The sequence below is a fragment of the Schistocerca cancellata genome, chromosome 2 (assembly GCF_023864275.1).
Source record: "Schistocerca cancellata isolate TAMUIC-IGC-003103 chromosome 2, iqSchCanc2.1, whole genome shotgun sequence".
Taxonomy (NCBI): domain Eukaryota; kingdom Metazoa; phylum Arthropoda; class Insecta; order Orthoptera; family Acrididae; genus Schistocerca; species Schistocerca cancellata.
The window spans coordinates 298326607-298341526 of NC_064627.1; positions in this window are offsets into that span (position 1 = coordinate 298326607).

Sequence of the window (14920 nt, forward strand, 5' to 3'; positions counted from 1 at the left end):
TCAGAGCAAGCACTATTAAGACGAAGAAAAACTGCCAATCTTGGTAGCTATACAACGGTCTTTGATTTATGAATAAATTTAGTGAGCCAAAATCAGAACCAATTAAATAAAAATTTGAGATTAGTAAACCATACATCTGAGTCAGACATATACAAATTAAGCCCTTTGGCAGCTATAGAGATTAAATCCACCAGAGCCGCCCTTTAGTTCCATATTAGCAAACCAATATTTAATTAATAACGTAAACAGGTAATTAGGAAACAAATACAAGATAACAAGAACAGAGATGAGATCAACAGCTCGAATTAATCAGGATATCCAGAGACGATAAATTCAAGGAAAGACTACAGAGATAATATACTTTCAAACAATTAATTAATTGATGGATTAAAGCTTCTCTGAAAAATTTAGTTAATACAACCATTACACAATTCTGGCTTAATGAGTTATGGGCTACAAATCCGTTACGGAAGAAATATGCATTTACAGTGACGCCACAATTTCTGGTAGTTTTAATTGATTAGATACAACAATTTCATTATTCCTCTCGTTACAGTTTATTCCATTCGCACTCAGATTCCTCACCGAGACCGGTCCAATCACAGACAACCGCAAAATACAGGATACCCGAAAGTCCATTCTGTAAGAAACTAAGATCTCGGATGAGAAGTCTTTTGGCACTGGCGTAACATAAGGGCACAGGGGAGTACAATAAAATTTTACAATCTGAATACTACAATTATACAAATAACGAGACCAGCTACGTAAAGAGATTGCTTAGAATGGTAAATTCTATTACATGTACATGGTTAAAATAGCCGCTGAATGTAGCTTCAGACGAGCGGGTTATACAATTAGCAAGTACTAGATAAGTACCCACAGGAAATGACTGAGCTCAAACAGTTGACCGTCAGAAGACAGCTGGTAGCGAACCAAAACAAATTTCGAGCGCACTTAGCGTATCCAACCTCACTCCACATAGCACCAACATATGGCTCACAACAAGTAAAAAATTATAATCAAATGAGAATTTACCAATCAATTTTAAAACAGCAGTATTTACCACCGTTAAATTTCAACCTGCGTATGGCGTTCTCTTTAAAAAACTGACATTACTTCACTTACAACACTGGTTATTTTAACAAACAGTCGAATAACTGTTGCAGCAAACCCTGAATAAGGCTCAAGTTTTTAAAAATATTATGGCTTCACCAAGCGCACTAACGCCAAGATATTAATACCAATTCACCCTGCCTGCCAAATTCTTAAGCGAACCATCAAGAGTACTTAGGTTTCTTACCATAAACGCAAATACAGGAAAGCCCTTCAGAAGGTTTTTAATTTCAGTTAAACTCTTAGTAGGTGGTAGGTGTTGGTAGATTACACTAACAGAACAGTTGTTAAAATGTTTGCTACCCGGGCGGAAATGTTTAAAACAAGCGGCACTTTTTTTTTTTTTGCAATCACAGCCACAGCTGTTGCACAATTCGCAAAGCAAATCTGTATTTATTCATTCGCCATTCTCAAAATAGAATCACAAGACCCGCTTAAGTAAGACGGCAGTTAAGAAACGTGTTAAATCCAACTGACTTGCAGTAATGTAAGGCCAATTTCATTTTTGATAAACAGAAGCCACTTGGAACATGACAATGGTCGAACAACAGGGGACAGCACACAGCACCTAGTGTCACACTTTCCGTTTTGCTTATCAAACGAATTTTCTCACAGCTTCCTTTTCCACCATCCAGCAATTCAGGCCAGCCAAGATGCACTTAATTCCCGAAGCCGTTCCGTCCGCTAGCAGTAGTGATTGCATAATCAGCCTCTGGTCCCGTGCTAAACATATCGACGGCCTATTTTCGTCCTCTCGCTGATAGCTCCCATACGTCACGCCACTGTCCAACTGCCCACAGCTCTATCGCGTCCGTTATTTTAGACCCAAAAATGCGCCCCGAACAAACCGTCAAAGATCCTCGCGGCGGGCCGCGATGATCGATAGCGGCCAGGTAACGTGGGGCAGCGGCCCGACCGTGGCGCCGGCAATTCATGCACGGCTCGGGGGCGTTGGTGATCTCTTCACAAGGACTTTGGATACAACAGCCTCCGTCATCCCAGACGTGCTTGAATGCTTGTGAGTCGAGATAGAGTACCGTCTGTACATTTTGCCAGTTACGAAAGGATCCGATGGAGAAGTGTATAAGTTTTTCTAGAAAACTTAGAGCTACTTTACATGATCGTATATATACCGAACAGTCTCATTAATTGTATTTTAAAAATCAGGGAGTTGTCATGTGGACGCCCTGCATTACACTAACCTCAGGCCAGTGTAGGTACCACGTTATCATGTGAATACCGGGTAGGGTTCAAAAATTGATGTCCCGTATGCTGCACTTGCTTTCCTGCTTATGGTGTGAAAGACAACGTGTCTACTCAAGTGTCTAGAATTTGTAGTATGGGTCTGGTTGTTGTGCTGCCGCCGTTCACACCATAAGCGGAAAAGAAAGTTCAGCAGAGCGGACACTGATTATTTGTAGCCTCTGTGAGATGTTTATTGATGATGAGCCATATCCACAGGATCATCTGGTGTCGTACATGGATCGAAAGACAGTGTAATGTAAAAATGGCGTCAGTTGCGAATAAAATATGACATCTAAATACAATCGAAACTGTCTTCAACAGTACAGTAGTTATCCAAAAATCAAGCGTAATAACGAAAACACGATAATGAAAAGAGAAAAAGTCACCAATCACCCAAAATCACCTTTAATATTTGCCTGCGAAATCTACGAGTTCGCTCTCTATAGGAAAGCAGTATTCTGTGCTGTGAATAGTAGCGTAACTAGAAGGTAACACAAACAGTGCATGAGACCAGTCTTGTTTCTCCGTTCCTAGTGAGCAGAGTGTAATCTCTAGGTGAAATTCACAACGTAATGCCAAAATATGCAGTTTGGACCATGTTTTGCAAGGTAGAATACTTGCCCTCCTGGAATCAGGCCAGACACAGATTAAAGCCTCAGTTCCCTGGAATGTGGTACAAAGCGTCATTACGAGGCTTTGGAAACGGTTTCCAGACACAGATGTTCGTCATAGGTCGACCAATTTCTAGTCGAAACAGACCGACGAAATCGAAGTACACTTGCAAGACAACTGCCCGCAGAGTTTGCAGCTGCTTCCTGAGTTACTGTGTCTCGGGTGCTCAGAACAGGAAGGCTATTTGCCAAACGTCCAGCCTTGTGCAGTCCGCTCACTCCAGCACAGAGACAGGCCCGTGCATTTTGGAGTCGACGACATCAAAATTGAACCAAGAATGAATGGAGAAATGTGCTCATCACAGATGAATCCTGTTTCAGTCTGCTTCTTGAAAGTTACAAACCGTGCAGGATCTTCAGCTAGGCATACACTCTTAAAGAATGGGTATAGAATAATATTGGTGTAACAGAGTGAAGGCAGCTGATGGAACGTGATGACATACAGCCGAACGTGAAACAGTCTGTCGTGGAACCCATCGTGAAACTGGCTGTCCTTTAAGGCCTAGCTGCATATAGTGCGATAATATGGTTTACAGGCACGGAAAAAAGCAAGCATCCAGAGATTGAATTTGTCGAATGATTCCAGGTTACATGAATTGTTACGCACTTTCTAGGCATTGATGTTAGTTGATCTTGATACAACCCTCTGGGTACCTCTAATTTCGCCCCTCCCGCCGGAGGTTCGAGTCCTCCCTCGGGTATGTGCGTGTGTGTGTGTGTGTGTGTGTGTGTGTGTGTGTGTGTGTGTGTGTGTGTTGTAAGTTAGTTTAAGTAGTGTGTAAGTCTAGGGAAACAAACTTGAATTTGAACCTCCTGCGTTCCTTTCATATGCATTTCCTCTTCACATCTCGAGTTGAAAACAAATTCTTTACTGAACGATGGGATAAGTTTGTTTATTTGATCTACAAATTTTCGGGCCGATTTCGGAGTTTGCTGTGTAGCGTCAAATTGACGTGTTTGAAATTTCGTTATCTTACGTCTTCCAATTCCGTTACACTGTTTGAAGTTATGCAACCATCCACTGATTTCTTTCAAATCACTGTAATCTGCGTCAGGCACAATTTGTTGTGCATAACGTTGCAGGTCAGTATCATGCACATCTTGTAAAATGCATCGAGCGTCCTTGAAATGCGCAAATACAAGTTTTTGCAAAAAGTGTGCCTTGCCCTCCCGTGAATATCCGTAGCTTCTCTGAAGCACTACACGGTCATACTGCTGCAGACTTACTCGAAATATGTTCGTAATTGTTTTTTTACTATGCTGCGGATGATCTTCCATGCTCTTAATTATGTTTAGTAACCACTCCTTGGACAGTGATTGTTCTTTACCACATTTCACTGTAGATTTGTGGCTTCCTGTGCGACAAAGATGATGAACTATATGGTTCGATACTTGATTCAGTATCACTTTCACTTTCATTGTTAAGCATGCATCTTCATATACGCATCGTTCATCATTGTACTTCTGATATACGTTGTTAGTACAGTCGAGCGTATATGACACCACACATTCCTCTGACTCATCATGCGCAAACGCTAATATTTCACCTGCTACTTCTTTCTCACTCTGCGAAATACCTTGGGTGCCTTTCAGACGAAATGTCAACTTCGGCAAGTGTTGTTGTAGATATATGCAATGTTTATTTCTTCGTCGTAGCCATTGCTGTGCTTTGTATCAACACTGTAGCACTGATGTGAGCTACTCGTCGACCAAGCACTTCAACTAAGCTCCATAACCCCATGCTGTGCTCACCACTGGGTACCTTCAGACCCGGCCCCTGTTGCCATTAGCTGCCAAATTTATGGTTACATGGTAGGCAATACGTGGGGCGTCGAAGGCCGTAAACATCATTTTCCTTTCACGACCTTCACTCAAGGGGTTCCTTGGAAGATGTTTTGGTCTTTCATTAAATCATTTTGCAAATTAAAGCTGTACGTGCAGACACTTAGAGACTAAAATGGTGCCGAAACGGAAGATAACAGAAAAGGAAATTTCCGCCCTTCTCTCCAGTTGGACCCGACTGACCATCTGTCGTCCTGAGCCTTTGCGTCATCGAGACGTGGTATAAAGGGACATGGGGTCAGCACTTCGCTCTCTCGGCCCTTGTCGGATTAGCAGACCTAGTGCCGCTACTTCTCGTTCAAGTAGCTCCTTAAATGGGCCTCACGAGGCTGAGCGGACACAGTCCCAGCGCCCGTTCCCCTCGCCAAGGAAAAATCACTGGCTGAGCCAGGAATCGCACCCGCGTCCTCCACATGGCACTCAGTCGCACTGAGAACTCAGTTACGGAGGCGGACGACGATCACAGAGGTTGTTACACTGACGAAAACCGTACTGAAGTTTCTCCTTTTCAAACGTCGCATGCACGTCGCAATCATAAATATTGAAAAGAGTGAAGAGAGGGAAAATCAACTAAAACCGCTCAGCAGATGAGACTGGACCTCACGGGATACCTATAACGGAGGAACTGGTCCACTGGTACCATACAACCGTAAAATTCGATTATCCGATAAAAATAACAGAAAAGGACTGAAATCAGACAAGTTTCTGGTCTTGGTGCTAAATAAGGCTACTGGCACCCACCAAGTTCGAGCTCCACAACACACACCAGCGCGATTTCGCAATCTTTGTCAGAAGCCGTCACGCACTGATCCTCTCGCTGTCGTAAGCAGTTCGGCTTACTGGGCTTGTTTGTACTCCAAAATCAACAAACAAAGTCCTTGTAGCCTCTGAGAATGTCTCTAACATTAGCAGACGAAACTTTAAACATAAAAACTTATTTTGGATCACCCATATAACCACAATCAACAAGACTATTTTATAACCGTCCAAAACAAGGAACAAAATCCACTCCACCTCGCTTTCCTTATCCGCTTGCCTTCTTCCACTTGTACCACGTACAAGTTCATAATGATCCTACACCTGAAACTCCTGTAGCAGTTCCCCCACCCTCCCCCGCCTCTACTTATCTACACTTGCGTTCCAGCACACCATAGCCTGCTGCCGCGCCACTATCAACATATTGCACCCTCCCTTCATGGGTAAACACTCTGCGTCCTTTCCCAGCTTCACTCCAGGCGCTATCCCCCCGCACCACACACCCACATCATGAATTCATCCCTAAAAATCGGCTTACCTTCCACAACAGTTCTTACTAACCTCAAATGAAGGCTCTCGTTAGCTTTTAATCTTTTCACCCCACATAGCATCTCACTCATCTCTTCACACTTACATCCCTCCTGTCAGTTTACTCCAACACAGGCAGCCCATGTAAAACACCATCACCTTATCATAAACATAAGTTATTTTATCTTTTTACTTTTTTTAGTATCAGACTGTAAATTAAATAATGCACTATCTGAAGAGCGGCTATCTTTCTTTGTTACTTTTGAGACATACATTGATCGCTAATAAAATTGCAAGGAAACAAGCAACTAGTGTACTATATGCTTGGGTATGCAAATAATTAGCATTTCATTGCAACAGCTTAATGTAATTAGGACTATATAGGTAATGATTAAGCGGTGGATTTCTCATTCATAAATAGCATTTGAATGTTTCTTGTTTGTGATTATATCGGCAGTATGCCCTTTATATAGAGGAGAAACATTTATCAGCAGCCAGAATCTGATAGCGGCAGGACCGTGGATTGCCGAGAATACAGTTTGTCCGTCCGCATTGCTAATGTTCACATTATGTTGGACCCCAGAACTGAAATGTGAATATAGAATCTATGATATATTGAACACCATGCAGGATCTCAACTGCCCCACTTGACTAGTATCCCAGAGGACAGACGTATTGTTTGCCCAGTAGTGCAGCGTCACACATCAACACCGCGTACCTAGAATCAGGAAATCAGTTAGTTTGCAGCCAGTTAACTACACGGCGACCATTTACATCTTTTCGGATGAGTCCCACTTCGCTCTGCAGCGTCAGAATGCGTATATTCCTATTTGGAGACAATGAGGAGAACGAACGTTACCAGTTTCCATTTGTCATCTTCATAAGGGCCCATTATATAACGGGACGGTATGGAGTGCCACTGGATACACAACACAAACACTTCTTATTTGAATAGCGAGTATTTTAGAAAGCTGGCACATTTCTGCCGAGGTACAGCTAGCATTGGTGCCTTAACGTCGAGTTCTCAGTGAATTTATTCCTTGTATGTCTCAGCTGCTTGAGTATGGGGCTGAGTAGTTTGCTGGTGGGACCCAGTGACTGATTGGTGATAGAGAAGACAATTTATTGCTTTTAATTAGCGGTAGCGTCTTTGATTCATAATCAAAACGTCTTCGGTCTCGCGTTCGAGTCCCGCCGCTGCTTAAATTTTGATAAATAATCAGCATTGGCGGACGAAGACTTCCGACATACGAAGTCACCCTCATTCTGCCAACGGCCTTGTCAAAGAGGGCGGAGGAGCGGACAGAGGTTCACGCCACTCTCTTGTCCTAGGGGTGGGAAACTGCCCCTAAAGGTGGAAGAATCAGCAATGATCAACGGCTTGAGGATCCAGTACGCAATGGAAACCACTGCATTAAATATACGTAACGTGTATCGACAGGACATGTGGCCTGTAATTGAAGAAGTGTCATGATGGTCTCTCCATTGGCAAAAGATTCGGGAATAGTCGCCCATTCGGATCTCCGGGAGGGGGCTGCCAAGGGGGAGGTAAACATGAGAAAAAGATTGAATATTCAACGGAAGGATAATGTTCTACGAGACGCGGCGTGAAATGTCAGAAGCTTGAACCTGGTAGAGAAACTAGAAAATCTGAAAAGGGAAATGCAAGAGCTCACTCGAGATACAGTAGGGGTCAGTGAAGTGAAGTGGAAAGAAGACAAGGATTTCTGGTCAGATGAGTATAGGGTAAGATCAACAGCAGAGAAAATGGTATGACAGGAGCAGGATTACTTACGAAGAGGAAGGCAGGGCAGAGAGTGTGTTACTGTGAACAGTTCAGTGACAGGGTTGTTCTTATCAGAATCGACAGCAAACCAACACCGACGACGATAGTTCAGGTATACATGTCGACGTCGCGACCTCAAGATGAAGAGCTAGAAAAAGTATATGAGGATATTGAAAGGGTTATACAGTATGTAAAGGGGGATGAAAATCTAATAGTCATGGGGGACTGGAATGCAGTTGTAGGGGAAGGAGTAGAAGAAAAGGTTACAGAAGAACATGGGCTTGAGATAAGGAATGAGAGAGGAAAAAGACAAATTGAGTTCTGTGACAAGTTTCAGCTTGTAATAGCGAATACCCTGTTCAAAAATCACAAGAGGGGGAGGTATACTTGGAAAAGGCCGGGAAATACGGGAAGATATTAGTTTGATTACATCATAGTCAGACAGAGATTCCGAAATCAGATACTGGGTTGTAAAGCGTACCCAGGAGCAGATATAGACTCAGATCACAATATAGTAGTGATGAAGATTAGGCTGAAGTTGTAAGACATTAGGGAGGAAGTATCAATACGCAAAGAAGTGAGATACGGAAGCACTAAGGAATGACGAGATACGCTTGAAGTTCTTTAAGACTATAGATACAGCAATAAGGAATAGGTCAGTAGGCAGTACAGTTGAAGAATAATGGGCGTCTCTAAAAAGGGCCATCACAGAAGTTCTGAAGGAAAACATAGGTATAAATAAGGTAACTGCGAAGAAACCGTGGCTAACAGAAGAAATACTTCAATTGATCGATGAAACGAGGAAGTACAAAAACGTTTAATGCAAAGGAGAATACATTGAAAGCCTCTGTGAGGGGCAAGATTTGTCTGATGTGATAGAAGAGAAAACAGACGTCAATTTAGAAGAGATAGGAGATCCAGTGTCAGAATTTAAAAGAGCTTTGGAGGACTGAAGGTCAAATAAGGCAGAAGGGATAGATAACATTCGATCAGAATTTCTAAAATCATTGTGGGAAGTGGCAACAAAAAACGACTATTCACGTTGGTGTGTAGAATACATGAGTCTGGCGACAAACCATCAGACTTTCGGAAAAGCATCATCTACACAATTACGAAGACGGAAAGGGGCTGACAAGTGCGAGAATTATCGCACAATCAGTTTAACAGCTCATGCATCCAAGTTGCTTACAAGAATAATATACAGAAGAATGGAAAATAAAATTGAGGATGCGCTAGATGACGATCAGTTTGGCTTTCGGAAAAAGTAAAGGCACGAGAGAGGCAATTCTGACTCGTACATGATCTGCTGAACGGAATGAACAGTCTAATGGATACATAGTATGGAGAGAGCAAATGAAGAAAAACGAAGGTAATGAGAAGTGGTAGGAATGAGAACAGCGAGAAACTTAACATCGCGACTGATGGTCACGAAGTCGATGAAGTTAAGGAATCTGCTACCTAGGCAGTAAAATAACCAATGACGGACGGAGCAAGGAGGACAACAATAGCAGACTAGCTATGGCAAAAAGGCATTCCTGGCCAAAAGAAGTCTACTAATATGAAAAATCGGCCTTAATTTGAGGATGAAATTTCTGAGAATGCACGTCTGGAGTACAGCATTGTACGGTAGTGAAACATGGACTGTGGGAAAACCGGAACAGAAGAGAATCGAAGCATTTGAGATGTGGTGCTACAGACGAATGTTGAAAATTAGGTGGGCTGAAATGGTAAGGGGTGAGGAGGTTCTACGCAGAATAGGTGAGGAAAGGAATATGTGGAGACCTCTGATAAGAAGAAGGGACCGGGTGATTGGACATCTGTTAAAACATGAGGGAGTGACTTCCATGGTACTAGAGGAAGATGTAGAGGGCAAGAATGGATGAGGAAGCAGAGCCTGGAATACATCTAACAAATAATTGCGGACATAGGTTGCAAGTGCTACTCTGAGATGAAGAGGTTAGCGCAGGAGAGGAATTTGTGGCGGGTCCGATTGTAGTGGTTAATAAATAAAAAAAAAAAAGATGAAAAATGGGAGAGGAGAGAGACCGTGAAAAAGGGAAAGAATGAAAGAAATGCAAATCGGACTTTGTATTACAGAAAAGGTATCGGACTTCGTTATTCGGAAAAGCTATTGTTGGGGTGGTCCTTGTGGCGTTTTTGAGCAAAAGTTAAACCAATTTCCACTACAAAAAGTATTGAAAAGAAACAGAGAATAACAGAATGTAACTGACAGGGGGAAGTGGCGTAGACGAGAGATCATCCTTTACCAGATTAACTTATCTTCTTTCGGGCGGCGTCCACGTCTTCAAATATCTCCATTTCAGCGTGAAAAAAAATCTGCTCCGAAATCTTGCAATAGTCCAGGGATCACTAATCTATACCAATTAAAATCATCTTGATACTGTATGCAATTTAATTCACTTTGCTACTTCCATCCACCGAATTTCTTAATAACTTCCACAATGTCTACACATTACAATCAGATCAAGATTAGCCATCAAGTTTTTACGTCAGCATCCGATCACGTCTGCCTTAAGCTACGGCTAACAAGAGACAATTGAAAACGGATAGAAAACAAAAAAGGTTACAATTTTGGTATTTTCTCTGCCGTCGAGCGCTCATACCGCTGCGACGGGATATTTTTATCTGAGGGAACGAGTGTAGCGCGGCGAAATTTAAAGCCCCGCTACACGATGACAAAAAAGAAAAAAAAAAAACATTTCTCCGTCTTCAAAGAGAGGCGGACTCGCTCCTCTCCCACACAGCAGGCCAGCGATGGTCGTTGGGTAGGTGTCTCCCCCAACCCCTGATGGGCGGTACTTGTCCCTGTATGTCCATCTTTTCAGAGACGGTTTTGAAACTTCGGCTGGTCAGTGCAAAATGTCAAACTTTCAGCCATCTAAATTGTTATTTCATTGGGCTGTCAGTTTCGGCGATACTTTACGCCAGCTTTAGGCCCTCTGACCGACGTGTAGGAGGATTCCCACCTTTGGTCCAATAGGCAGATGGTTTGAAGTGATCGCTGTCTCAAATAGAAATCCACGGATGTCAGTCATCGAATGCTGGCTCCTATTTTGGCTGGACCAAAGGTGGGAGTCCTCCTACACGCCACTCAGGGGGTCTGAAGGTGGCGTAATATATCGCCGAAACTGGTAACCCAGTAAAATAGTTTAGACGGTTGAAAGGTGTTTTATTTGACATTCTGGATGGTACTCGTGTCAGTGCCCAACTGTTCTGACGTCAGATGTGGCAGCCTGTCAGTAGGCCAAGGCTCTGACGTCATCAGTGCATTCCTTCGTCTTGCTGCGTGAGTTCTCTGATGTCGAACGCCCGGGGCAGGTGACACAGGAGTGGCTCGCATCTTCCTCAGTGACGAGGGCTGGCTGTCGTGCCCGGGACATGACCCGCTGCTTCTTCCCATGAGTCTGGCGGCGAATGACGCAGACAGCAGGTATTCTGCGCTACAGCACGAAGTCCCCATAGGTGAATACAGTTCGAGAGGCTGACCATCCTAGTCTTGAACCCGTGTCCACAATTGGTGGCGCCCAGTCGTCTCGTCCTCTAGCCCAGCCCTGCCATTGTGTTAGTTCTACTGGGCTCTGAATGCCTCGGTTTCAAAATTCACAGTTAACCGAAATTCTCCTGGGCGTATTGCACTATGTCCCGGCTCCCAGCCACGTAGCTGATAACACAGTTCTAGCCATGGTGTGGTGACCCCATCCTGTCCGCTCTGGCTGTTACTGCTGCGTGGTACACGTTTCGCAGAGCACGGCTAGCCCATCTTGCAATCCCTTTGCGTTGCTATAACCTACATGTCGGCACACGGTGCTTACTGCCCAACGGTATCTAACGCAATGCTCCACGACAGCTACTTACAAATTTCACTCAACACAAGGTAAGGGCGCCACAATTTCACCAAGACGGCTGTAGACTCTATTGACCTACTTTGACAGAGAGAGTACTCGACTTTTTCCATGTCTAGTACGTTAGCTAGATCTCTTGGACATTGGAAAGGTGCCGAGAGACTGCTATACTGTCGCTCTTTTGTCACTATGAAACATCGCTAAACGACGTACCTGTATCTGTTATACGAAAACTATTCGAGAAGTAAGATCCGATCGATCGTGAAATGGAAACCGCAGTGGAAATCTGATGATGCTTTGCACGGATGTGTTCGACAGTGTCTCTAGTATACCCGTCGACCGCATCAAGTCGCTCTTTTCAGTTCTGGGCACACTCTTGTCAGTTCTGGGCACACAGTGAACACGTAAAGATGCCTCACGCAAAGTTTGAGTGCCTTGAAAGATTTTGCCTGACTTACTGCAGCCCACATAACGCAGCTGTCATGCATTTCCTTCTTCAAGACAATTCTCGGCCGTACAGTGTCGGGTCAATGAGAACGTTCGTGTATCGTTTTCGCCGAGTAATGATCACCCACCTTACACCTCCCTCTGATTTTCTTCTCTGCTCACATAAACCTTTGGCTATGAGGACAACGTTTTGGCACCGACTACAACCTGAAGATCAGCGTAGAGAGTTGGCAGAAAGCACAGGCGGCGGCCATCTTTGACTCAGGTGTTGGCGAGTTGGTACAATGTTAGGACAAATGCCACAGTGCGAGAGGCGGCTACGTAAAGAAGTAGCTAGAAAGTGTAGCTAACTGTTGCAAATAAAACATTTTTGATTCCACAATAGTTTCCATTTCGCGACCTATCAGGCCTTACGTTTCGAATAGCCATTTAACAAGCTCAGTCCACCTCAGAGTATGTTACAACATATCTATGACGCTCCTGCTAGAGGACTCTAGCAGGATTCTCGGAAATTCTGACTCCTGTGTGCTCTGACACAGCCATTGACCAAGTAGTATTTATGGCTATGGTAAGTACTAGTCAGTCTAAACCGGTACACCCATTAAACAAAGTATATTAGCATTGACTGCAATAACCTTTGTACTTCACGAATTGGCTAGGCCCACAGTCTACACTGGTCAGTACGAAAGCGCGTATTTATTACGGGACAGATTCATACCGTCAGACGGTTAAAAACTCCGAGTTTTGTTCGTATCTGGGATAGGGATGTTGTTTTGAGATTCTCTAGAAAAGCAAAGTAAAGGGACAAAGAGACGATTTGAATGTAAATAAGAGAAAGTTTCGCTCTGGAGCGTTATGTAAAGTAAGGTCGATGTAAATGTTGCCGAGTCCGATACGGCCGTAAGAGGGGGAGGGCGCCATACTTTCCTTTGAGTTCGGCAAGTTTGCCGCGAGTTTGCGACATGGAAATATTCTTTGCCTCTGCGGCGAGGAAATGCTGAAAGCATTATAATTGCAGCGTTTTCACAGTCGCCTGAATTTCAAGAGACAGCGCTGATTCTATGCACGCCCTGCATCCTTCACAGGGAAGGAAGTGTATGTGCGGGTACTTGCGTGCATGCGTCTGAGTGTGAGGAGTGTATTTGTTGAGTGGGGGAGGTGGCAGACCAGATATTTGCATATAGGAATCTACTGCTGACTGTGGAATGTGCAAATGCGATAGAGGAAAGAGGCAGGAGAATTTTTGTGGTCTGCCTCGGAAGACAGGAAATCTTATGCACATTTTCATACGAAATATAAATAAGATCTCACCATTATTAACATACACTGCAAAGTATAATAGCGACAAATGTACGGGAACACACAAATCTAATACGGTTTTTCAAAAAAGGAGACTATATAGCAATGCCAAAAGTAAGGAAACAAACAAATATAATCCAATTGTTCAATAACAGGGACAGTAATCACTGTGAAAATTATTAGGTGATAAGCATGCTGAACAATGCTTACAAGCTGTATGCTTTAATATTCTTAAATGAAAGAATAATGGTCTTTAAAATAGTAAAATCTATGATAGTTGCAGTATTTGTGTTAAAACATATAACTGACCAGTGAAGAGAATTTAACGGATGAGCTAAGCATGTACTTCGTAATATATTTTAAGAATGTTAATAGATAAAACAAGGCCATAACAATGTTAAAAGAGGTTTCACATAGATCGACACTCTCAAAAGCCGGTACACGAATATCATAATCGCTCTAAATTTAAATGAAAAATTAATAAAGCATTGTTTAAATACGAAATTTGATTCCGAAGAAATGTAGAAATACATTTTACAGTAGTGACTCTAAACCTGATCATAGAATAATTACTGAATAACTGTAAATCCACATTTACAGCATTTGTACATTGTCTAAAAGTTCCGATTGCTTCCTACGGTGTTGAGTGGAGCACAGTTTCTAAAATTCTATAGTTATCCGGAATAAAACACAAGGATCGAAAATTTATCTACACCTTACACAGAACCCAGGCTATGATTAGCAGAGTCAAAATACATTAAAGGGAGGCAGCAGTTGGTACAGTAGGATATACGATTGTAATACGTATGCTTCGGCTGGCGGGATAGTAGTTTGCGACGCTGTTATATTGCTAGTATCTGATCAACATCCACACTAGTTGTCTCGTTGAAGTACTCTTCGAAGTTTCTTTCCAGTACTATAGAAAAGAGTATATAGTTCTAAAAAATACCGGTATCATAATTTCGACAATTATAAACGATAAAAATTATTTACGTCTTTTAGAAAAATTGCCGCATTGCCCGCAATTACTTAGTGTAACTCGATATTTTACTCACTCTTGGGTATACACTACTGGCCATTAAAATTGCTACACCACGATGATGACGTGCTACAGACGCGAAATTTAACCGACAGGGAGAAGATGCTGTGATATGCAAATGATTAACTTTCCAGAGCATTCACACAAGGTTGGCACCGCTGGCGATACCTACAACGTGCTGACATGAGGAAAGTTTCCAACCGATTTCTCATACACAAACAGCAGTTAACTGGCGTTGCCTGGTGAAACGTTGTTATGGTTCAAATGGCTCTGAGCACTATGGAACTTAACTTCTGAGGTCATCAGTCCCCTAGAACTCAGAACTACTTCA